Below are 26,898 nucleotides of genomic sequence, written 5' to 3'. Positions count from 1 at the left end.
ATCTTCTGGTGCTAACCTGGGTTCACAGAAGGAGAGAGACTTTCTTGATGCTTTCAAAAGGGAGGGTATTTAACTTATAGTTTATATATATAGAAAATACTTTATATTATATATGTATGTATATATATATATACATATATACATACACACATACATACATATATATATATATATATATATGTATGTGTGTATGTATATATATGTTAGCCTAGTTTAGCTAGCCCTTTCTAATCCAAGACTGGATAGACAAAAGACCATTATGAACATCAATAGTGTTTAAGTCTGTTTATCTAAGCAAAACAGTAAATAGAAACCATAGTTCTACAGATTAGAATATACCAAAGGATACACATGAATAAAAGAACTCTTCAGCTGGGAATGAGATGAGGTCTTAATCAGTCAATCAATAAACTTGCATTAAAAAAAAAAACTTTTATTTTCCATTTCAAATTCTCTCTCTCTCTCTCTCTCCCAATTGAAAAGGAAAAAGAACAGACCCCATTACAAACTTATATACTCATACAAAACAAATTTCTGAAGTTGTCATGTGAACAAAGGAAGGAAAGAAGAAAAATGAAAAGAAGGAAGGATATAAAAGAAAGAAGGGGAAAAGTGAAAAGAAGAAAGGAAGGATAAAAAAGAAAGGAAAAAATGAAGAGAGGAAGGAAGGTAGGATGAAAAGAAAAAAGGAAGGAAGAAAATATACTTCAATTTGTACTGAATTCTCTGGAGGTGGTTGAACAAATTTTTGGAACTGTGGTTGATCACAGTTCAACTATTTATTAAACACCTACTATGTGTCAGTCACGGACTTAAGTGCCAGAAATACAAAGAAAGGCCAAGAAGCTTATAGCTCAAAAGTGCAGAAGGGGTGAAGTCCATTTTCAGCACTCTCAAACCCTAAGCTTAATCCTAAGTCAAGGGATACTATAGGTCTGAATATATATAAAAAACTCATAATATATGTGAACTTCACTTACTTTTGTTTACTGTTTGGCTTGGATAAATGGGTTTACTCACCAATCATTATGGTCTTTTGTGTATCTAGCATTTGATGAGGGGCAACTAAGCTGACAATATTAAGTTATTAATAACTCTTCTTGGAAGTTATCATGGGTAGTGATTTTCATTCTGAACTCCTAGATCATCAGTATTTGAGGTATGGTAGACAGATTGGAACCCAATACCTCTCTTGGAAATAAACAAGAGAAGGAGCTGATGCCCTTTTTTCTTTTCAAAGGTGAAAATTTAGTCTCCTTTGAAAAAGAGCAGAAGAATGGACTAGATCCCAGTTCAGATATTTATCCATGACAGCCACAGTCTGAGCTGTCATTCTATTTAAATAGCAACCATACAAATATATCTTACACCTGTAGTGTCTATAGTAAAATTTAAAACTAACCAATAAAACCCTCCTAAAGAAATGTCACATATTATTCTCTCTCTCTCTCTCTCTCTCTCTCTCTCTCTCTCTCTCCTCCCCCCCGCCCTCCCCCCCCCCGTCTTGTTTATTATCAGAGGAACCTAGGAAATTAGAGTGGAACAAAACAAAAATAAGTTACATTAAAGAATCTAGTTCCAGGTTTTACTGGCAAAAGGAAGAAATGGCACTCCATGGCATCATGGTACTCCGAACCCCATGGCAACATGAATAAGTTCAAGAATAAGAATTTTTATGATCAGCAAACAATTGCCCAGGGTAGGTAGAACAGAGATGCCTTAGAGGTGAAGAATTCCTAAAATCTTCATTCTCTGGAACAAGGTTAGGCTTACAAGTTACTCCAAAGGAAACTAGATCAGAAACCAAGTTGGATATTTATTTAGCCAATACTAGCTAGAAAGTAGCAACACTACTGGTATAAAACATTGAATTTAGTATCCAGAGATCCTTGAATTTTAATTCTACATCCAATACTTAGTAGCCATGTAACTAAGAGCAAGTCACAGCCTCAGAACTTTAGTAACCTCATCTGCAAAATAAGAATGATGATGATGATATCTATACTACTTCTCTCATAGGTTGGTGTGAGGAATCAAATATTAGAGAAGCTCAAATCTGGACAATTTGTTGCTGATCATAGATACTGTAATAAGGGCAGGAATGTGAGTCCTGAAGGAAGAAAGACTATTATCCCTACCCACTAACTTAGATTTGATAGTACTTATATATGGTCTCTAGGTACAACCATTCTGTTCAGTGATGGTATGAGTATTTGTGGGAGACATCCCAGGTTTACAGTGAAAATGTTCTTTTGCTGTTTATTTACGTTTTTATTTTACTACATGATTCCATTAGTTCCTTTGAATTTTTTTCCTTTGGGTGATTAGTAAAGATTAAGAGAGGGGCTGGGGCTAATGAACTGACTTTGAAAGAGCTGGACTGAGTGCCTTGAATCTGGGTTTTTTTGTGAGTATTACATGGGAGACAGCTGGGCTGGGCTACTCATGTATATAAAGGATGATATAAGTATCAGCAATTATTAATGGAACTATAGTGGATCATAACCGGCTTCAGGGTAAATACATACGAGGGAAAAACAAACTTTCTGTTTCAAAAATAAATGTGACTAAATGAATTTCCAGCAAACTCCTTTCTATTTTCTCCCAGTCTGCTTCATTTCCAAAGACAAACAGCCAAATGAGATGAGCAAAACCCATGTGACCTTACCCAGCTGTTTTGTATTCCTTCTTCTCTCAGATGTTCCCTGTCAATGAAAAAACTTATTGAAGGCCTTTGCCAAACAGGGCCACACAAAGCCTTCAGTTCAACCCTTTTGTCCCTTCCCACAAAGAGAAGTTCCAGTGAGTGGATCTTACTTTTTTGTTTTGTTTTGTTTTATTTGTTGGGAGTTTGGGAGTGTCTTTTGAAAGAGCTCCATCCAAAGAACAAGTCACTAATTAGTCACGACAGCTGACAGCTCGGTCTTTGGGGGTTGCTAGATTTTAAGAAAACAGAAGTTGTAGAAAATGTAAGTATCTCTTTATGACCTTTCTGATTTCCTCTTTTGGCTAGTTCAACATTTCCTTCCTCCTTCTCCTAAGACCTTCTGTAGTCTCAGACATAGTGACAGCTTTTGTGGGAAATGAATATCCCATTCTCAAGTTTCAAAACAGACTTAGAGTGGAGAACTGGGGGAAGCGGGGAGTCAGGGCTATAATGAAGATATGAAACTGTGTTCCTGAATGGGCTTTGTTCTTTATTTTTTCAGGTAAAATATATTGGATGATATCTGACTAATAAAAACTTAATTTATATTTTTATTCAATTCAGAGATGCAAAGAAAACATTCCCTACTCTCAAAGAGCTTACATTTTATTGGAAATAATTATGTAAAAGATTTATAGGCTTGAACAGTTTTTTCCTTTTCTACATTTTTCTCTTTGTCGCATGTAGCATTGGAAATTCTGGTGGACTGTTCTTTGTCTATAGCATAATCTACTAAAGACAGACAAGTGAGTTCCCATCAATATCTTTAAATTGGCAAAATGGTTCATTGTCAAAAACGAAATAGTTTTTACATGTTGAAATGACACTAAAGAAGGCTTGTTACCATCTGCCTTTCACTCTACTGAAAAGGCCATCATCCTTTTCCATCTGATTTTTCCATAGGTATGCTGTCTCCTCCATTGAATGTGAGCTCCTTAAGAGCAGGGAAATTCTCATTTTTCCTATTTGTATCCCACTATTTAGCATAAAGTGAGCTCGTAATAATGTTTTTTTTAAAAAAAATTCATTCATTCCTAATTGTGATACAAGGTGATGAGCAATGCTTCAAGGGTCAAGTACTAAGGAGAGATGAAGAATTCCATCTGTCATAGAACCGAAGAGCAAATGTTAGAATTTTTTACAAGTCAAAAGAAAAACAGAATGAAAACTTCAGACCCAAGAGCATGATTTCAACTGCAGGCAAATTCTAGAATGTATCATTAAAGTGATGGTTAGTGAGAATCCTGAAAAGGAAATGATGCTCAAGGTATTGTTGTTCAATAAAATCTGACTTTTGATGACCCTGTTTGGGGTTTTCTTGGCATAGCTTTGTTATTGCCTTCTCCAGCTTATTTTACAGATGAGGAAACTGAGGCAAACAGGGTTAAGTGACTTGTTTAGGGTCACACAGCCAGTCAGTGTCTGGAGCTAGATTTGAACTCAGAAAGTGCATTCTGCTCACTATGGCACTACCTAGCTTCCTGGATCAAGGTATAGCTGGGATGTTTATTAAGTCTATGAATGAATAAAGTTGAAAGGGAAATAGACTTGGAGCATGTTTTACAGAGTGTAGAAGTTCATTTTAGAAATTTATTAAACTTTCAATGTACCTCAGATATTAGGAAATGCTACAAATAAGAATTTATTTTTTTTTGTTTAAACTTGTTTAGACTTAACCAAGTAACAGAGAAATTATTAATGATTTTGATTAAGCCTATAAGTGAGTTATGGATACACATGTTGTTGTTGTTGGAGAGCCCTGGGGAAATCTGACACAATGAATGATGGTGGATTTCTGACAAGATCTTGAAAAGTTAGAACACTGGTCTAAATCACATTAGTGAGATGATATTTAACAGAGATACATGTAAAGTTTTCACTTGCTGTCCAAAAAATCAGATAAGATGGAGGAAATATGGTTGGACAGCGGTTTGTCTGAACAAAAGGATTATCTATGCTCCCTTAACTTACCTTTTGTTCTGGCTCAGATTCATTTGCCTCGAAGACAAAGAGGATTTTGAGTACACAAAACTCCATGTTTGCTGTTTATCTGTAACAGAAGATTTTGATCTTTTCCTACACATCAGGTTTAAAGAGGAAAGAACTAGTTTTAGCCCAAGGACATTCTGCCTGGTATTTGTTAGCTGGTGTGGGAGCCATGACTAAAGAGCTGTCAACCTGTCCTTATCAGGGAGATAGACTAGGCAGGGGCAATTTAGGAGACTGAAGCTGAGATGACTCCAGAGAACCCCAGCAGAAAGACTGAGATGGGCTGAGCGGTGTGCCAGTGAGGATTAAGACCAGCAGAGCCCACTGGAGCAACAAACTCAACAGATACCTTGCCTAACAAGAAGCCCCCTATTAATCCATCAGAGCAATGTGATCAGGAGCTATAAAATTTAGTGGATGTGGACTCACTGAGTACCTCATACAAGAAATAGATATTTTGGGAATTCCATCAATGATGATGGGTTAAGATTTATTTCATTTAGATCACCTTGACAATTTACTACCTTTAGGCCCTTATTTCTATAAGAACAGTCCCAAAGATAGCCATAGATTATGTCTCTCCCCCCTCCTCCTCTTTTTTCTGCTCATTCCAACCAGTCACAATGCTTGAAGCTTCCAAAGTGTAAATCTAGGATTTATAATTCTATGTATTAGAAAAAACCCTGGTTTTCCACCTAGAGTTCCTGTGAAATAAAGTATCCCAAAGAGGAAAGTTGAAAGGTCATATTTGAGACCTGCTACCTTTCCCCAGCACACTCTCCTCTCCCAGATACTTAATGGTTCTGACAGAAATGTCCTGAAAAACTTCAGCTTCACTATTTTAATTAATTAATTAACATTTATTTACACTTACTTTGCTCCAGGTATTGTGCTAAGTGGCTGGGGATACAAAAAGATTCAAGACAGTTCCTGCCCTCAAGGAGCTCATGATTTAACAGGGGAGACAATATGCAAACAAATATATACAAAGCAAACGATATATATATATATAGGATAATATAGAATCAATTGTGAGACATCAGGGACATTGGCACAGGACCCCCCAGCATGGCATTCCCACATTAAAGAAAGCACCGTGCTCTGTGAGCAAGGGAAAAACTTAGTGGCTCAAAAATGTGCAAATTTAGAGTCATCTCTGCTTCAAAAGTTCACGTGGATTATTTGTGCTCCACCTATGGTAGAACCTTCCCAGCTCAAATTGGTCTGATCAACCACAGTTGGACATACAGTATCTTTTTTTTTTAAATTAAATTTAATTTTTTTTTTTTTTTGCTTCAGAATAACCAAATTTACTTTGTTTTTGTTTGTTTGTTTTTTGTTTTTTAAATAACTTTTTATTGACAGAACCCATGCCAGGGTAATTTTTTACAGCATTATCCCTTACACTCACTTCTGTTCCTATTTTTCCCCTCCCTCCCTCCACCCCCTCCCCCAGATGGCAAGCAGTCCTTTACATGTTGAATAGGTTACAGTATATCCTAGATACAATATATGTGTGCAGAACCAAATAGTTCTCTTGTTGCACAGGGAGAATTGGATTCAGAAGGTAGAAATAATCCGAGAAAAAAAACAGAAATGCAAGCAGTTTATATTTATTTCCCAGTGTTCTTTCTTTGGGTGTAGCTGCTTCTGTCCATCCTTGATCAATTGAAACTGAATTAGCTCTCTTTATTGAAGAAATCCACTTCCATTAGAATACATCCTCAAACAGTATCATTGTTGAGGTATATAATGATCTCCTGGGTCTGCTCATTTTACTTAGCATCAGTTCATGTAAATCTCGCCAGTCCTCTCTGTATTCATCCTGCTGGTCATTTCTTACAGAACAATAATATTCCATAACGTTCATCTAATTTACTCACAATTTACTCAACCATTCTCCAATTGATGGGCATCCATTCATTTTCCAGCTTCTAGCCACTACAAACAGGGCTGCCACAAACATTTTGGCACATACAGGTCCCTTTCCCTTCTTTAGTATCTCTTTGGGGTATAAGCCCAGTAGAAACACTGCTGGATCAAAGGGTATGCACAGTTTGATAACTTTTTGAGCATAGTTCCAAATTGCTCTCCAGAATGGCTGGATGTGTTCACAATTCCACCAACAAGGTATCAGTGTTCCTGTTTTCCCACATCCCCTCCAATGTTCACCATTATCTTTCCCTGTCACTCTAGCCAATCTGACAGGTGTGTAGTGGTATCTCAGAGTAGACATACAATATCTTGATCCAACATAGGGATGTTATTTTTGGTCCTCTTTGAGAATGAAGGATAACAACAAAGGAAACAATTAAAAGGAGGAAGGCACTAGAATTAAGAGCAGTCAGGACAGACTTCTCATAGAAGGTGAAATTTGAGTTGGGACTTGAAGGAAGTCAAAGTAGAGGAGGGAGAGCTTTCTGGCACGAGAAAATCTCCAAGCCAAGATATGGAGTATCTTGTTCATGAATCAGTCAGGAGGTCAGGGTCACTGGAGGGAAGAGTATGTGTAGGGAAGAGCGGAAAAAGTAGGAGGGAGCAAGGATGTAAAGGGTTTTAAATGCCAAACAGAAGATTTCATATTTGTTTCTGGAGCCAATAGGAAGTCACTGAAGTTTCCTAGTAGGGGAGAGAAGAGTTGGGACAATAATAGTAGGCTAAGAAGAGGATGGATTGGAGTGGGGAGAGACAAGAGAGGCAGCCCTCCCAGGCCCACCAGTCCTTCTGAATCCTTGGTCAGCTATGATCAATTATTTATCCGCCAATAAATCTAATTTAATTATACAAGTTTTGCAGCAATGGCCCTCTCTCCTTTTTTCCTCTCTTTCCTCGTGTGAATGTTAATCTTCTTACAGAATTACTTATTTCAAGAGGCATTTGCTACTAAATGTGGGAAATAAAATGGGTAGCAGAACTGAACCCATTTTTTTTATTTTAAAAGAAAAATCCTATAAATGTGCAGAAACAACACTCATTCTAACTGGCATCAGTGATGAAATCCTGAATGAAGGATATGATGAATAGAAAGAAACTCAAGAATTGATAAAATTTATTCCCTAGGGTAGGCAGGAAGAAGGCTCAGGTATTTGAGATCAGTTTGGCTCCATGGTCCCACCCTCTGAAAGTAATCCAGTCAGAAATCCAAGTTATGTCAAGTCCCCAAGGTTAAATTTCTTCTCTAAATTTACTCTCCATGACCACAATCCTCCTTTGGGTCAGTCAGCCAAGGCATTCTGCCTAGTGTTTTCTTTCCCCATTTCTCCTCCCCCATGCCTTGAGACATCTCTTCTGACCCCACTTTTCCTCCTTATAGCTAACTAAATCTTTTGGGGTGCTAAATCCCCTTCAGGATTTAGCCTGCCAGCTAATGACATGCCCCAACCTCATACCATAGGGTGTTTCCTTTCTCCTAGTGAAGGACAAATTCCACTAGGGAACTTGCTCTTTCTATCATTAATTATTAAAACCCCTTTCTGTTTCCAATTCTATTTCATATTTACCATTCCTGGTGTCTATTACAGCCTTTCATTTTCTCTGTAATCTTTTTTCCTAAATAAATCTACCTTTTGCTAAAGAGAATGGCCATTGTGAATTCTTCACATGACTGGACGCCAACATTTGGTGCTTCTGTAAAGTGCATCTGCTGGTACTACATCATTTACTATATCAGCTGTATCATTAATGATAAAATCCAGAGGCAGCATTTTATTTCCTATCCTGAAGCACAAGTCCCTTCCCTGATTCCCTATTAATTGGGTGTTACAGAGATTATATGACATGAATCTCCACCTCTCATCACATAGCCAGTCCCTGCCCCCAAGGAGCTTTCATTCTTTTGGGGGAAGATAGACTCTATCTAATCCTTGATTATTCCTTAATATCCTCGTGGGTTTCAGTTTTCTAATTTTAGTTTCATTTCTCCAATTTGATTTTCGTAATTGTGGAAATCAAAATGTCCATCCATTTCTCACAATATCATCTTATATTGATCTTTCTTTAAAAATGGTAATTGGAGTTTTTGCATTTCACACCAATATTACTCCCTCCCCCCCTCCCCCCCCTTCTGTAGAACTCTCTCTTATTCCAAATCAAACACATCAACAAGGTGATTGTGACTGATCTCAGACATGGCTGAGAGTCTGTATCCTTAGTCCCAGAGAAGCGTGTGTCGTTGCTCATCTGGCAGTACTAAAACGTCACTGAATAATCAGCATTCGGATATCAGTTTTGCTTTCATTTACATTATTGTGTTCTCCTGGTTCCCAATGTTTGAATTCTTTATGTTGGGAATAAATCTAATAAGGAAAAAGTTTTATCTCCAAACCTTCAGAGGAATTGGATTCCTGGATTCTTGGAAAGAATGATGGTTCTGGAGTCAGGAGACCTGGCTTGAAAAGTGGCTCAGCTACTGACTAGCTGTATGAGCCTGGATGAGTCATCCTCTCAACCTAAGTTTCCTTTATTGGAAAAGGGGGGCTAATTATACTTGGCTCCTGGTGCGGCCCCAGAGGCTCCTGGTGAAGAAAACTCTTTAAAGTGAACCTCAGAGTGCTGTATAAATATATATTATTATTAAAGGCTCTCTGTCTTTTATTGCAGTTTTGGCACAAGGGTGGGAAAAAAAATCCTTGAGTTCTAAGAGCTATGACATACTGCAAAGGGAAAGATTTTTTTTTTTTTTTAACTTACCACTGGACAAGGTTAAAAAAATAACAATAATACAAAACAATGATTAACAATTGCCAACATTTACTTAGCACTTCAAGGTTGACAAGGTTTGTTATGTGCTTAGTAGCAAAGTGCTTGCCAAACTTAAAATACTATAGAAATGTGAGCTATTATTTTTCTCCTTGTCTATTGGTAGCAACCATTCCCCTAGCAGTGTTGTCAAGGCCCATAGTAATTCCGCTTAGGGAGCTCTTTAGACCTATGTCTCTCAGTTTATCTTTAAGAGGCTCTTCTTAAACAATTCTTAAAGTATGTAGGTCCTTAGACTACTGCCCTGCTTCTAAATTAGCTTTGGGGAGTGGGAAGTGGGAGAGAGACACATTCCAAGGCTAAATGCACTTATTTATAATTTCTCATGTGATTCGGAGATTTATGTTGAGGAAGGAAAGAAGATAGGGAAATTGTATTCTTATTCGCTAATGTGTTATTAAGTAGCTGTGAGTCCTGATACAACTCTGATCTTTTGGGTCCAAACCCCCTCCTTTTATGATAAGGAGGCTCAGAGATGTCAAGTGACTTGTGCTAAAAGATAATAATGCTATTGGTACTAGAATCTAGGTCTACTGACTCCCCATTTGAGAGGGGAGTTGGAGAGAGAGAAAAGAACACAAAGAAATATCATTCATTGCTCCCAAAGTCATTCTCTTTCTTTCCAAACCCATCTCGCTTTCTAATGTTCCCATTGTTGTTCTAGAAGAGGAGCATGATATCAGAGAGATGCTAACACGACAGGCAAGTGAATTGGATTTAAGTGAGGAAGGGCTGGGCAAGGTCACCTGCCTCAGTTTCCCTTCCAGAGCCATCTGGGTTCAGGGGCCAGATAGAGAGCAGAAGGACTTGAGATAGCTTTGGATGCACTGGGAGACTTTGGATTTTTTAAGCTAAGGTCTTCTGCCTAGTAACTTCCTTCCAGTAACTCAGGCTTGCAACCCAAGCCTAGACTCCTTCTCTCTCGTTCCCCATCATCAGTCTGTTGCCAAAGTCCTATCATTCCTACCTTTGTAAGATTTTTAAATTGCTCCCTTCTCTCCCCTAACATTGCTACAACTCTAGGGCTGCCTCTAAGCATTTCAGGCTTTACTATTGCAATATCCTGACTGTTGACTTCTCTGCCAAAGATCTCTCTTTCCATTTCAGCCCATCCTCTCCTCCATTGTCGAATTTATTTTCCTAAAACCCAGACTTGATAACATTGCCCATTCAATAAATTCTAGTGACTCCCCATTATTTCCAAGACCAACTATAAAACTTCCTGGTTTTATTTTATTTTATTTTAATTTTCCCCATTAATATTTTTTCCAAATACATATAGAGATAATTTTCAATATTTATTTTGCAATACTTTTTGTTTCAAATTTTTTTCTCTCTCCTTTCCTTGCCTCCCTCCTCCCCAAGACAACAAGCAATCTGATATAGATTAAACACGTGCAATCCTTTTAAATGTATTTCCATGTTTGTCATGCTGTGGGGGAAAAAATCAGAACAAAAGGGGGAAAACATGAGAAAAAAAGCAAGCAAACAAGCAAAAAAACATGAAATTTATATTCAGACTCCATAGTTCTCTTTCTGGATGTGGATGGCATTTTCCATCCCAAGTCTATTAGAATTGTTTTGGATCATTGAATTGCTGAGAATAATCTGGTTTGATTTTAAAATTCTTTATAACCTGAGTTCTTGCATTTTCACAAACCTGTCCATCTACTATAATCTGCTGGCACTGACAATGGCTCTGACTTCTTTGTTGTTCTTCAAACAAGATACTCCATCTTCTAGCATTTTTACAAGTCTGGAATGTTGTTCTTCCTTATCTAGGTCTCTTGACTTCATTCGGGTCCCAGCTAAAATCCAATCTCTTGCAAGAAGTTTTTTCTGATTCTCCTTAATCTTAGTGAATTTCCTCTGAGATTATTTCCAATTTGCCCAGTGTATGTTTTATTTGTAAATTGTTTTCATGTTGTCTCTTCCATTATACTGTGAACTCTTTGTGAGAGGAAGGGCCATTTTACCTTTCTTTGGACTCTAAGTCCTTTATACAGGGCCTGGCACATAGTAGGTACTTAATAAAAAATACCTGTTGATTATTGTTATTTTTGAGCTGAAATCACTTAAATTCTGTAGACTTGAGTTACTTTGTTAGGACAATGGGACTAGATGGTGTCAAGCAGGAGTATACTCAATCTGTCTCACTGATTATTAAATTTTCAGGATTATTAAATTTAGATCTCAGAAATTTAAAAATGACACAAATCATGCTTTGATTTTTATTTTGTTTTGTTGGTTGTCTAAATTTAAGAAATTGGTGGAGAAAAGGTAGATTAATTTAAAAGTATTTAATGGATAATAATAATTTAAAAGTAATTAATTTTAAAGTGTTTAACATTTCTCTTACCTCCTCCATTTATAGTTCTCCTCCCCATCCAATCAATAAACATTTATTAAGCACTTAGTATGTTCCAGGCCCTATTCTTTTTTTTTAAGCATTTATTTTATTCTGAATTTAAGAAATAAAGCAAGCATTTTCATAACATATTAGAATAGAATACAAGATTATTGCATGTGAAATTGTAAATCTATTTTATATGTATGGAATTAAGAGTGAAGACATTCTCATGGGAATATGGCCTTAAACTGTACCTTAATTGTGACTTGAGACTATATAATAACAAATAGAGCTATAGCTAAAAAAGTTGCAGGTGTTTGTCCCCTCCGGTTTCCCACCATCTGTTAAGTAGCATTTAAGTCCTTTTAAAGGTGATGGCTTTGAACTCTCTTATCTGAGGATATATGTTTGTATAGCAGTTCTCTAGGGAAGTTTAAGTTGAGTTTATTATTTTTGCATTGCATTTTTTTGTTTCTGGGATTGTTATTCCTGTTTAGAGTGCAAGCTTGGATTCCCCCAAACAATGGAAGAAAAGGTCAAGGTCGGGGGATTAGTTCTGTTCTATTTAATCTAGTGTTTTGCAGTTTATACTTTGCACTTCTTATTGACAAACACCTTGTCAGATGGGAGATGCTCTTTCTCTCCAGATCATAATAAACCCCTTTTTGCTTTTTCTTACTCTGAGAGCCTCTGATTGTTTTTGTGGTCGATACTGTCTCACACATATACAACTTGCTATTCCTTTTAAATATATAATAACATTATCTTTTAACTTTCTTCTTCCCTTTTTTCTTTTCTCACTCCTACCTAGAGATGGCTATCATTAGACACAAATATGTCTATATATGTAAAACCATTCTCTATATACTTCTATTTATTAGTTTTTGAGAGAACTAGTTGTTAAACATTTACCAGCATGCTCCCGAGGGTGCCTCCAATTCGAATATCCTATGAATACCCATTACAGTTAATTGCTTTCCGCCCCCACTAAAATGCAAGTTATGTTTCCAAGTCCAAACCTTTTTTTCATACTTTCCTCCTCTCCCTTGAGTACTTTTAGAATGGGGAGTGGTAGGGGATAACCCTGATGGGGTGAAACGATGAAAGGCTTTGAATGCCTCCTTGAGAGTTCAGACCTTATTCCCTAGATGGGGAAAAAAAAAAGAACTCCTGAAGATTTCTGAGTAGGAAGCTAACATAATCAAATCAATATTGCAGGAGACCAGTCTGGTGTTGCCGCATAATAAGGATTAACATCCTGGTTTGAAGTCAGGAGGACTGATTATGGGGCTACTTCTGTAATTCAGCTGTGAGTTGAGAATGACCTGGACTAGAATGGCAAATGTGGGAGACATGTAAGAGACATTTCAAAGGAAGAATGAACAGGAGTTGGGTTCTGGATAAATGTAATGGCTAAAGTAGAGAATGAGTCAGAGAATCGCCTCTTGTTTAAAGTGATTAGGAGCAGCTAGATGGTGAAGTGGATAGAGCACTGGTGCTGAATCAGGAAGATCAGAGTTCAAATGTGGCCTCAGATAGTTAACACTTACTAGCTTGTGTGATCTTGGACAAGTCATTTAACTCTAATTTCCTCACCTAAATAAATAGGTAAAGTGACTAGGAGATTGATGGTGCCATGGAGAAAAAGAGAGACCTCATTGGAATGGAGAACATAGATTTAACTTTGGAAAATGAAATGGTTGACATTATGTGTCTTTTTAAAGCAAATAATAAATGCTTGTTGAAGGATTGACTGACTCTTTTCTAAATACACATTCTATCCAAATGAGAGAAGAATTATTGCAATGGAATACTTCCAAAAATCCAAGGACTTCAGTTCTAATCTAATACTTTGATAATAGTTTGAGAATACCAATCTCCATCCTGGATATGGCACATAGCTGACAAAATACTTTTGATGTTTTCCCATTTTTTTTTCCAGTTGGCAGGAGTGGTTGGAATGACACCTGACCATTCATTTTAGTTAAACACAAGGATATCTTCAGATTTCAAATATTGTTAAATATTTTTTTAGAGGAAAAAACCCACTTAATGTCTTTTGGCATTTTAGGCCTTGTGATGTTAACTCCAAGGCAATGCCTTTTAAATGTCAGAGGGGAAAAGTAACTTTTTTAATTTCAGTGCCTTATCAAATGTATTTTTTAAACAATGTTTTTCAAGCTTCAGGCCCATGTTATGCCTGAGCTAGATGTGGAGCAACAAGAGTGAGTCATGTTCTTTCATGTGTATCAGAGACCTTCCTCCTGGGGATTATTGTGTTAAGAACAATCCTTTCACTAACATCGTTATCCTTTTGGGGATGGGAAATACATTACTATTAAAAATTCAACTTCTTCTTTCCTTTCCTTCCCTTTCTTCTCCCCCTCCCTTTCCCTTTTTTTTCTTCATTTTCAGATTATAAGCTTATATTTAGAAAGCATCTCAGATGCCATGTAGTACAACTTCCTCATTTACAGTTAAGTAACCTAAAGCCTAGAGGAGTAACATTACTTAACTACAAAGCCATACAAACAGTAGATATTCACAAAACTTTCTTCCTCGTTTCCTTTCTTATTTTCTCCCGTTTTTCCCATCTCTTTATGGAATCACAGGGATCTGATGGTGAGGACGTATATTGTATCTTTTAAAACAAAAGTAAAATTTCAGGGGGTGTTTTTTCCCCAGGGTAATGACTGGGTATGACTTTTGATAAAGAATTTAACTAGTTGGAGTTTCTTCTCAAGTTGATCTTACTAGTAGATTTACTGGAAGTTGCTTACTGGTGTCCCTCAAAGTCAACACCCCTGCTTGTGACTGTTACTAAAATCCTGATGCTACAATTTGGTCCTTTGACCATTCAGAAGAGATTGAATACAGAATCCCCTAGTCGGAAACATCCTGCTCCTTTTCTATCAGGTTGTCTAGTCCATTTATTTGGGGATGGCTGGATAAAGTATGGTACATGAATATAATAGAATGTTAATGTGTAGAGGAAGAATTTAGAGAAAAACATGAAAAATTATATGAACTCCTACAAAGTAAAATAAGCAGAATCAAGAAAATATATATATATATACACATATATATATGTATATGTGTAAGCACATATGTAAATATGCTACAATGATATAAATGAAAAGAACAAAAATAAAATATCAAACTGAAAACAAAGAGGAAACATCTTAACAGGAGTTCTTTCTAAAATATCTTCAACAAAAAATTGCCTGGCTTTTGTATGTGAACATATAGAATACTCCAGATACTCCTAGGAGTAATAAGACCTAAAACTGTTTATAAGCTGTTCAGGGGACTAGACCACAGGTGCCTGGATTTGTAGATAGAAGAGATGACCAAAAGAATTAGATGAAGGTAAAGGGGTTCGGAAAGAAATGGGAAGATCCCCAAAGACAAGGTCATTAGGCAGGTCACTTGGTTCTCTGGGTCTGGTTGTAATATGGGCTAATAGTAGATTACATCATTGTATCTACTATGAAAATGTCAATTATCAGATATTTCCTTATATCGGTGTTATGCCATAGTTCTCTTTAACTGTCCTGACTCAGTTCCCTTGTACAAGTTTCCCTTGTCTCAGTCTCCCTAATTACTCCCCTAAGCTGTAAATCTCCCTCTGGTCCATGAAGGCTGAGGACCAGTTAGTCTAAGGTTATAAATTGTTAGCCCAAGCAAGATAAACAAGAGAGTAGACTTCCTGATTATCTTCTGTCAACATCCCTCTAAAACATTCCAGGGTATTTCACTAACATCTTTATCTCTGGGTATTCAGACATCCTGTCTCTGGGTTCCTCTTTGATTCAAGCCTTTTCCAGCTGGGCTTTCCCGCTCTTTCCTACTCTTTCCCTCTTCTTTGTCTCTAAAAGGTATATAAAGGTTAGAGATTCTCCATTCATTGCTGGAGAATGGCGGCTGGCGGGTGGATGCTGGACGCTGGATTCTTTGAGATGATAGTCTCCTCCAGACCTGGGACCAACATGAATTCCTTGGTCCCAGTATATCTTTATCTCTGTCTGACTGGATAATTTGAGACTCGAGTCCTGTCCAGTCAATCTTACTCTCCCATTAATAAAATATTTAAAACTCTCTAATCTCTCTCCTGCCTCAGTTTCTCTGGCATTACATCGGTTCTTCTCCCCTCCAAACTGGTCCTAAAAACTCCTTCACACAAAATGGTCAATTGATATATGTTGTTTTGAAAAGATAATATAAGGGACCAGGATTCTTATTTTGGACTTACACAGAAAGAGCTCAGCCTAATAAAGAATATTTCAGCCTTTTTTATTTATATAACAAAAACAATGTAAAAATAATTTAAGAAACATTAATTTTATAGTATGGAATGACTGTTGGTAGAGCTATGAATTGCTCCAGCCATCCTGGAGAACAATGTGAAATCATGTTAAGAAACTCATGAAAATATAAACACTCTTTAACTCAGAGGTCCCAGGGCCAGAGATAGATAACACACAAAGGCCAAAGATAGAAAAAAAGGTTCTAGCTATACCAAGATACTTATAGCAGCACTTTATGTAATAGCAAAGTAGATATTCATTTGAGGATGACTGGATAAATTATGGTACACAAATATAATGGAATGTTAATGTGTAGAGGAAGAATTCAGAGAAACATGAAGAATTATATGAACTGCTACAAAGTAAAATAAGCAGAACCAATGAAAGAGATAAGGTGAGATCTTTCAAGACAGTTGTGAAAATCGAGTAAGGCTTCATCTATTTCAAAGTTTGAGTAGGCCTGAAGGACTTTTAAGCATTAAGTCAAGGGCAAACTTAAAGTGTCTCCTCCCTGCTATTCTCCTAAGGACATACTTAAAGTCTCCTCCCTATTATCCCCCTAAGGGCATACTTAAATTCCCTTCTTGTTATCCTCCCTATTTCAACCAAATATGGGCAATTATGTACTTATTGGTCAAGTTCAATTTCTTGGGTAGTTCCTCAGCCAATAAGGATGAGGGTCAGTGGTGGGAGGGGAATTTGCGTTAGGGATTAAAAGCGTTGACCCTGCCCCCTACGGTGCTTCCTCCTTTCGATTGTCTGCTGTATGGGTTGACCGCCTGATTCTGGGGAGAGCATATAATAAACTTTGCTTTGTTTCTAGAGATTTCTCCAGTCTTTTTTATTAAATGGTTTCTGACCCACACACCAAAGGAAAAAAAATATATATATATATACATACATATATATGTATATATATATATATATATATTTATGTATATGTGTAAGAACATATGTAAATATGCTACAATGATATAAATGAAAAGAACAAAAATAAAATATCAAACTGAAAACAAAGAGGAAGCCTCTTGATGAGGTTGAGTCTCCAAAGTTTTCTCTCTGAATGCAATTGGCATTTTCATCCCAAGTCTATTGAATTGCTCTGAATTGCCACCTTGTTGAGAAGTCCATCACGACTGATTGTCATATAATCTTCTTGTTACTGTGTATGATGTTCTAGTTCTGCTCACTTCATTCAGCATCGCTTCATTTAATTCTTTCCAGGCTTTTCTGAAATCAACCCACTTGTCATTTCTTATAGAACAATAATATTCCATTACCTTCATGTACAACAACTTCTTCAGCCATTCCCCAACTGAAGGGAATCCACTCATATTCCAGTTCTTTGCCATTACAAAAAGAGCTGCTGTAAACATTTTTGCACATGTGGGTCCTTTTCTCTTTTTTATTATCCCTTTGGGAAACAGACTCAGTAATGAGATGGCTGGATTAAAGGGTATGCCCAGTTTTATAGCCCTTTGGGCACAAAGATCGGTATTTTCAAAGCTATAGTTTTTCCAGTAGCAATATATGGCTGTGAGAATTGGAGTATAAGGAAGGCTGAACACTGCATAATTGATGCTTTCAATTTGTGGGGCTGGAAAAAGACTTTTGAGAATCTTCTGGACAGCAAGGAGATCAAATCAGTCAGTAAGTCAGTAATTAAAGAAATTAATTCAAGCTATTCACTGGAAGATCAAATACTGAAGCTGAAATACTTTGGCCACATAATGAGAAGATGGAACTCATTGAAAAGAGCCTGTTTTGGGGAAAGATTGAAGGCAAAGGAAAAAAGGCATGGCAGAGAATGAGATGGATAGATAACGTCATGGAAACAATGAACCTGAACTTGGACAGACTTCAAGAGATAATGAAAGATAGAAGGGCCTGGAATGCTGCGTTCCATAGGGTCATGAAGAATCAGACAGGACTGAAAACTGAGCAAAATAAATAATAATTACCAAGTTTATCACCAAATAGGAGCTGTGAGAATGGCCTCTCTTGAGGATTATGGATATGAAACATTACATTTACATCATATGCTGGTTTTACTGAACCCATCACAATGTATCTTTCATATCCCTTTATAATCCTGTCAGTGTGGGGAATAATTGTTATAAGTTCTATCTGCCTATTACAAACAGATTTAAAATCCCTCTTGGTCTTGGTTTATATCTTGGTTCTTTTAACTGTACTTTTTTGCCTTCTTCCTTTTTTATTCTTTGTTACAATGGATGGTTCTGTGGGTGGGAGGAAGGTGAGAGGTATAGTGTAAGATGGTGAAAAAAAATTCATTTTGAAAAGAACTTGCTATTCCTATATCCTATGTTTTATTATAGGTCTGTAGGCTCGCCTGGCAAAAGCCTCAAGCTGGTCTTCGCTGAAGCTAGTCTAGTCCAAGGACAGTGAGAAATTGGAAACAAAACCATCGACATTTATAACTTTTGACAAGTCATTATTTGTTCCTCTCTATAAGGTAATGATCATGAGGGAGATGGCCTTTAGAGTCCCTTCTAGCTAACTCCAGTGGAGACACAGGATGCTGAAGTGAGAACATCTGGATTCCCATCCTAGCACCCAGAGACCTTGGACACCCCTTCCAATTTATTTTTCCTCATCTGTAACCTAGCCGAGTCCTGAGGTCCCTTCCAGCATGAAATCCACAATCTGATGACTTTCATCTGGGCTTTGTCCGTAGACTATTAAAGCGTGAGGCACAGGAAGGCTTCCTTCTCCCTTCCTCCATTGTCTTTCACTCTTCTCTCTCTCTCTCTCTTCTCTCTCTCTCTCCCTCTCCCTCCCTTCTCCCCCCTCTTCCCCCCCCCCCCCCTCGATATTCCCGCAATGAAGTGAGTGGGAGTTTGGTCTGAAAAAGAGTAATGTAATTATCGTCACAGAGTGAGCCATAGCTAAGATAGCCAAAAGAATCTGGAGGAGAGAGTCTTTCTGGGAGACAGAGAACCTGTTTTTTCATCACCGGCTTAGACTTCTGCATTATTTTCTATTTAAAGGAACAAAACTTGGCTTTATTGTCTGTGCGTTTTTTTAAAAATCATTATAATTTATGACCTCTGAGCCCAGACAGGATTATAAGGGAATGTTTTTATTTGAGAGTATACCTTGAATACAAAAGGGCTCTGATATAGAAAGACATAAAAATGTTCCACACAAAAGTCTCTTTTGTCTGGACTAGTGCTTACTTAGCCATTTATCTATTCACTGTGGCCTGCCTTGGATCTTGATCATCCCAACAACTTCAATGAGTCATGATTAAAGTTGGCCTGGGGCCTAGAGAACTGGTTCCTCTTACCTTGTCACTCTCCTATTCAACAAGCTCCATTGACTATTACCTGAAGAATCAAACATAATTTCCTATTTGACTTTTAAAGTCCTTACAACCTGACCTCACCCTACCTTTGCATTACCTTTTTTTTTTTTTTTTTTTTTTGTGAGGAAATGGGGGTTAGGTGACTTGCCCAGGGTCACACAGCTAATGTTAAGTGTCTGAGGACAGAACTCAGAGCTTCCTGATTTTAGGGCTGGTGTTCTATCCACTGCACCAACTAGCTATCATTTTTTTCCTTTTTTTTTTTTTTTTTAAAACAAGTTCCTTTTCTTCACTCTCACTATGGGCAAATCAGGCTGACTTTCTTACTGGTCTTGACACATGACACTCTATCTGTTTTGGCCATCCCCATTCTTAGAATATATTTCTTTCTCATCTTTGCCTCTTCAAAGCTCTAGTTTCTTTTAAGGCTCAGATAAAACTTAGTCCAGCTGCTAGTTTTTCTCTTCCAAATTATCTTCTATGGCCAGTATATGGAAAAGGTAGTCATTGAACCTGAGATTTCCGGCCTCTGAGGTCAGGTCTTTATCCACTTCTCCTGCTACTTCTTTTTATAAATAAAGTAATTTGAGGAAGAAAGCCCAGAGTAAGGTTAAAATGAAATATCAAAAACTGAGTTTCACTGAAAAATCTATTAAACAAACAAAAGACCTTAGATTAAGCATTACATTTATCACTTCCACATTATGTGGGTTAGGGTCATCCCCATGAGCTGGAAAACCCAGGTAAAAGGTTTTGGCCATCCTTTTGTATCAGGGAAGAAATTGTGTATATTTATGTTATTTAAAAATATAATATGTTGATTTTATATACTACTATACATATATTTTTATGCATTTCTGAGTTTTTAAGCTTTTTCTGTGTTGTCTGCTTGCCTTCATCTGGTGTCTGCAGCTTCCCCAAATCTTGCCAAAAAAAAAATCCCATTTAAGTCCTGTTTTAAAAAAAATTAATAGTATTTTATTTTTCAAGTTACATGTAGAGATAGTTTTCAACATTCATTTTTATAAGATTTTGAGTCCCAATTTTTTTTCTCCCTCCCTCCCTTATCTACTCATTCTCCAAGACAGCAAGGAATATGATATAGCTTATAGATATATAATTATTTTAAACATATTTCCATATAAGTCATGTTATAAAAGAAAAATCAGAACAAAAGGGAAAAACCATGAGAAAGGAAAAGCAAATGAAACAAACAAAAAGGGTGAAAATCGTATGCTTTGATCTGCATTCATAGTTCTCTCTCTGAATGTGAATGACATTTTCCATCCCAAGTCTATTTGAATTATCTTGGATCACTCTATTGCTGAAAAGAGCTAAGTCTATCATAGTTGATCATAGAATCTTGCTGTTATTGTGTACAATGTCCTCCTGCTTTTGCTCACTTCTCTCAGTATCAGCTCATATAGGTCCTTTCAGATTTTTCTGAAATCAGCTAGCTCATCATTTCTTATAGAACAATAATATTCCATAAAATTCATATACCATGACTTATTCAGCCATTCCCCAACTGATGGGCATCTATTCAATTTCCAATTCCTTGCCACTACAAAAAAAAAAAAAAAAAAAGCTGCTACACTTTTGCACTTGTGGGTCCTTTCATGTGTGACATGAAAGGGATAACTGTACACAATTTCAAGGTGATCTAATTACAAGCTGATGACTGATGAAAAGGAAACAATGGCCATCCCAGATGGATATCACGGAGACTAGAACCTTCACTCACTGTCCTTGAAGTTATACTTCATTCAGTTTCCAGACCCACATCTTAATAGACCCGCAGTGCAACAATCCATAGCCCCTCCGTTTCTTTGATAACCTAACCTGATTCTGATTTGCCTGGGGAGTTCATACCATTTTACCTTCTACTCAAACATATATTAAGTAACTACTAAGTGCCAGGTACTGTGTTGAGTGCCAAAAAGACAAAGAAAGGCAAAAAAAGAGATTTCCTAAGCTTAGGTTTTCCCCTTACTAACAGTGTGACCTATGCAATTCATTTATGATCTGTTTCAATTTTTTCTTTAGCAAAATGGGAGCAATAATATGTCTTCTGCCTATATCGCACAGTTTTGGCAATGACCAAATGAGGATAGTACAATTGATTTGTGATTTCCTTGATATAGGTATTTTTCATGGTACAGAAAATTTCCTGATTGCATCTTCCGATGTCTTCTTGTATAATTGTCATCCATGCTCTTCCAAAGACATTTCATAAAAGTTTTACATGCCAAATTCCATCAGAAAATAAGAGTTTGTTAGGCACCTATTATGTGTCAGGCATTGTGCTAAGTGCGGGGGATACAAAGAAAGAAAAAAGACAGTCCCTACACTCAAGAGGCTCTTAATCATAACATACGATAAACTCTGCACAAAAAGAGTATATATGGGATAACGGGGAGAAAGCACTAGAATTAAAGGCAATTGGAGAAGGCTTCTTCCAGAAGATGCAATCTCAGCTGGGATCTGTGTTAGATGACAGCACAAATTAATTGAATCCAGAGAAGTTTGAACAGCTGGATTAACCTTGGACTGCTACACAATGAGCAACACACTGTAGTCCAGAGCTGATTCACTCAGCTGTTGCAACAAATTATGGAAAGACTTTCTCATAAGATCATATCTCTGTGACCATTTAGTTTAACCTCATTTTATAAAAGATGCAGACAAAGCCTGGTGTGGTTAAGTGACTTGTCCAAAGTACCACCCAAATACACCCAAGAAAGAATGTTTTTTGGGAGAGTCTTTGGTCGCCTCTGACTTAGAAATATGTCACCAAAGACAGAAGCAGGATGAGCCATTCTTCCAAAGGGGTCCTTCTCCTTGCCAACTTTCAAAACTCTTAATTTGCTTCTTAGCTTGCCAGTGAGACAATGGACAGCGGTGTCTTTTACAATCCAGGAAAGAGAGGGATTATTTTATTTTATTTATTTATTTTTATAGTAAGATACTAGCATTTGATGGTATTTCTGCAAACCCAGCTGCCTTTCCTGACACAAGCAGTTGGTTTCTTCTTCCTTCCTCCACTTTATTTTCTTGGTCTTGTGTAAAAGGTTCCCTCTCAGAAGAAGATGTTGAGGAATTTTGTCTTTTTGTCTCTAATTTTGTTGCTGTAATTTAAAACTGCAGCAACTCATGTGTACAAGCCAGCGCTACATTAGTTACTCATCTTAAGGACAGCAAAGAAATGCTGGGGTCATTTTTTTCCCTAGTTATAATTTGGTCATGGTTACTGAGGACAGCTGTTGGCATGTCATACAATGGAAAATAAAGTTTAGGGAAAGCATATAAACTTCTTTTCCTTCCTCCCTCCCTTCTTCCTTTCTTCCCTCTCTCCCTCCCTTCCTTTTTTCCTTTCCCTCCCTCCCTTCCTTCCTTCTTTCTCTTCCTCCCTTCCTCCCTTCCTCCCTTCCTTCTTTCCTTCCTCCCTCCCTCCCTTCCTTCCTTTCTCCCCTCTCTTCCTCCCTCCCTCCTCCCTTCTTCCCCTCCCTTCCTCCCTCCCTTCTTCCCCTCTCTTTCTCCTTCTCTCCCTCCCTCCCTTCCTCCTTCCTTCCCTCCCTCCCTCCCCTCTCTCCCCTCTCTCTCCCTTCCTCCCCTCTCTCCCTCCTTCCCTTCCTTCCTCCCTCTTCTCTCTTCCTCCCTCCCCTCTCTCCCTCCTTCCCTCCCTTCCTTCCTCCCTCCCCTCTCTTCCTCCCTCCCTTCCTCCCTTCCTTCCTTTCTCCCCTCTCTTCCTCCTCCCTCCCTCCCTTCCTCCCTCCTTCCCCTTTCTTCCTCCCTCCCTCCCTTCCTCCCTCCCCTCTTTTCCTCCCTCCTTCCCTTCCTCCCTTCCTCCTTCTTTCCCTCCCCTCCCTCCTTTCCTTTCTTCCTCCTTCCTTCCCTCCCTCCCTCCGTTCCTTTGTTCTTCCTTCCCTCCCTCCCTTCCTCCCTCCCTCCTCTCTCTCCCTCCCTCCCTCCCTTCCTCCCTCTCTCCCTCCCTCCCTTCCTTCATATCCCAGAATTGTAAAGATAAAAAGGTCTTTGAAAAGTTAGCCAGCCACCTCTTGCTTGAGACAGGTTTTTATCTAAAGGCACTAGGGAGATTGATATACTTCCTATTTTTAAACACTTACGGTGTTCCTTTGGCTACGACCTCAGATAGTCCAGGCCTAGTTTTTATTTGTCCCTGTACAGTTAGGATAAACAGGGCAGGCTCCAGGCAAAATTGTGAAGTGGGAGAAGTTTGCTTTCCCACCTAATTCCCTTTCTTCTTGCTTCAAACTCTTCACTCTCCTAGCAGAACAGAGATTCATCTTTCCACATAAAGACATTCAAAGAGACATGGTCTGTGAACATCAGGTGGACACTTTGGAGATCCTTTATTCTCAACTCCAGTGTTCTATGATCCTCCTTACCCTCCACTTTCAGCTTTACGATACCAAGAAACTATATATTTGAATATGAATGAGGCTCAGGAACAGGATGTTTTCTTTTAGATATGCATACTTGAAGTCTTATTTTGAATTATAGAATTAAAGATGGCGTCTTGAACTTCATGTAATTTCAGGAACCAGTCAATAAGAGTTCTTTGGCTTTTTTTTTTGTTTTTTTGAGGGGACAAAGAATCTCTCCCATTGCACCACCAATATAATCATAATTAGTTTTTTAAAGTTTACAAAATAAGCCCAACAATCCTCTAAGGTAGATATTATAAGTATAAAGATAACATCTTCCTGTTGGGACCATTAGCTTGGGCCTTATTCCCTCTCCCTCTCCATTCAAACACTTATGTGGATCAGGTTCAGTCCCAGGAAATTCCAGCCACCTACAAGAAGAGTCAGGCTTTTCCTCATTTCATCTTCTTTTGCTTTTTATGTCCCTACCATGGAGTCCAGGAGAAAATTATTTAGAAATTAAATTTTAATTCATATTTAGCATCTCTTCTGAAAGAGAAAGGACATAGAAAGATACTCAATGTACAATGCTGATCGGGTATAGGACAGCTATTTAATTTCTCTGCACAGAAAAAAATGCTTCACATATATAAAATCCATAAACCCAATTGATAGAAAATCTTAAACAAGGTGGAGGACTTAACTACTGTTATGCTCTCTCACAAAGTTAATACTTAAAGCTACAGAACATGACTACTGAATAAGTATTTTACATTTTATCTTGACTCTGTACCAGTCAAACAATTCCCTCCAGATTTATGTCTTCCGCTAAGCTGAGTTGGGGCTTGGATCATCTTCCTGTCTTCTCCTTTAAGAAGCCCAATTTGGAAAGGGTAATTCCTAAAGTTCTTTACCATGGGAGGACCAGGATTTCCCAAGCTTCCTTCCAAGATTAAGCCTCTGCATTTGGGGATCACTGGGAGGATACCCATCGTGAGACAAAGAACCACAAGGCAGAAGAGGCGATCAGAATCCAAGGTTGTGGTTCACTTCACTGAACCCCTGCTCTAGTTTGCTACATGGGAATAGATAACCACGGCACTAGTGTGGAAAAGGCCCCTCCTTTGCACTTCTCATGGGAAGTCCTACATTACATGGTGCCATGGGAAGAGCCATAGGATCATAAATTTCAAATTAGGAGTCATCTAATTCCATCTCCTCATTTTTTCTGATGAGGATTCGATGACCCAAAAGAGGTTAAATGATTGTACCGGTAGTAATTTTCTGAGGTGGGATTTGAATCCATTTCTTATACTGTACTGAGAAGTATAGTACTTCATATATGTTATAAATGCCAGATAATAGAGTTCCTTCTTTTTTTTTTTTTTTTTTTTAAAGGTCCATTGAGGAATCACTTCTTCTGGCTTAATGGCCAATCCTGCCTAATATAACTTTGATACTATCTCCCCATCTCCATTTTCAACCTTTTATGAGGTAAGGAATCAAGGATACACCTATTTTCTTCTTCTTTTTTTTTTTTTGGCTAAACATTGTAAAAACATATGTAAATCCAATATATGCATGCATATTTATACAATTATCTTGCTGCACAAGAAGAATCAGATCAAAAAGAAAAAAATGAGAAAGAAAACAAAAAGGAAGCAAACAACAACAAAAAGAGTGATAATGTCATGTTGTGATCCACATTCAGTTCCACAGTTCTCTCTCTGGGTGTAGATGACTCTCTTCATCACAAGATCATTGGAATTGGTTTGAATCATCTCATTGTTGAAGAGAGCGATGTCCATCAGAATTGATCATCGTATAATTTTGCTGTTGCTGGGTACAGTGAAATCCTGGTTCTGCTCATTTCACTCAGTATCAGTTCCTGTAACTCTCTCCAAACCTCTTTAAAATCATCCTGCTGATCATTTCTTATAGAACAATAATATTCTGTAACATTCATATACCATAACTTCAGTCATTCTCCAACTGATGAGTATCCACTCAGTTTCCAGTTTCTGCCACAAGCATTTTTGCACACATAGGTCCCTTTCCCTCCTTTCATCTCTTTAGGATACAAACCTAGTAGAAACATGGCTGGATCAAAGGGGATGCTCAGTTTGATAACCTTTGAGCATAGGGAAACATCTGTTTTTTAAATCATTCTAAACAGACATACCCCTCAGTGAACACATTTACCCATAAGTGTCCGAGACAACTTTGCACATGGTCCACGCAGTGGGCTCTGGTGGCCCATCCCCACTCATCTGGGTGCTCCAGAGGATTCAGTTACTGTCTCTTATCGATTTGCTTTCAGTTGGACCTATGATTTCTTGAATCCAGTGAAATCTTGGTAAGAAATACTCTTCTAATATAGATTCCAATGTAGATTATTCCTCAGCTTATAGTCTAAGAGCTATTTAGGGCCTTGAGAAGTGAGTTGTCCAGGGCTGCACAGTCATAGTGTGTGTTCCAGAGGCAGGGCTTGAACTTAGGGCCTCCTGCCTCCAAGGATGGCTCTAGATCTACTTCACCACACTGCCTCTCAATGCAAACATTAGTGTCTCCATTTTATTGATAGACAACTGGAACTTTGAAACATTAAATGACTATTTCAGAATCATACATTTAAAAATTATTTATTTTATTTTTAATTTATGGAATAAAACAAGCATTTTTATCACAAAGCATATATTTCTAAAAATTGGACTTGAAACTACAAATCACTTATGTGCAACTTGCTATTCCTTTTAAATATATAATAGCATGTAAATTTCTTTTTTCTCTTTTTTCTCCCTTCCTCTATATTTAAAAGCCTTTGATCTGAACCAAAGTCTCCCTGATGCAAATCTAGCATTCTTTTCCTTATATTACATTAATCAATCATTGTGTCTCTCTAATTGTACTTGATCCTAAAGTAAATTTACTTATTTTAAGAGAAATGTGTATAGGAGATACGTGTGAGAGTGGGGTGGATCAGGAGGATTGTTAATAATTCAATCCAGTTCCCAAAGTAGTTATTAATTTCCTTCTCTATATATGGCACTGGACTAGGCACTGTGTATACC

General features: G+C 37.6%; 1 long non-coding RNA gene across 1 annotated transcript in view; it reads left to right on the top strand.

The window, feature by feature from the left end:
* Nucleotides 1-2,731: 2,731 nt before the first annotated feature.
* The window catches only part of LOC127552950 (uncharacterized), a 59,055-nt gene continuing 34,888 nt past the window's right edge, over nt 2,732-26,898 (top strand). Inside the window, exons 1-3 of the long non-coding RNA XR_007951633.1 lie at nt 2,732-2,969; nt 18,451-18,587; nt 25,226-25,321. This is a non-coding gene — a long non-coding RNA (uncharacterized LOC127552950). The remainder of the gene's footprint in view (nt 2,970-18,450; nt 18,588-25,225; nt 25,322-26,898) is intronic.

Source organism: Antechinus flavipes, chromosome 3 (assembly GCF_016432865.1).
Source record: "Antechinus flavipes isolate AdamAnt ecotype Samford, QLD, Australia chromosome 3, AdamAnt_v2, whole genome shotgun sequence".
Taxonomy (NCBI): Eukaryota; Metazoa; Chordata; class Mammalia; order Dasyuromorphia; family Dasyuridae; genus Antechinus; species Antechinus flavipes.
This window is presented reverse-complemented; position numbering and strand designations above follow the sequence as displayed.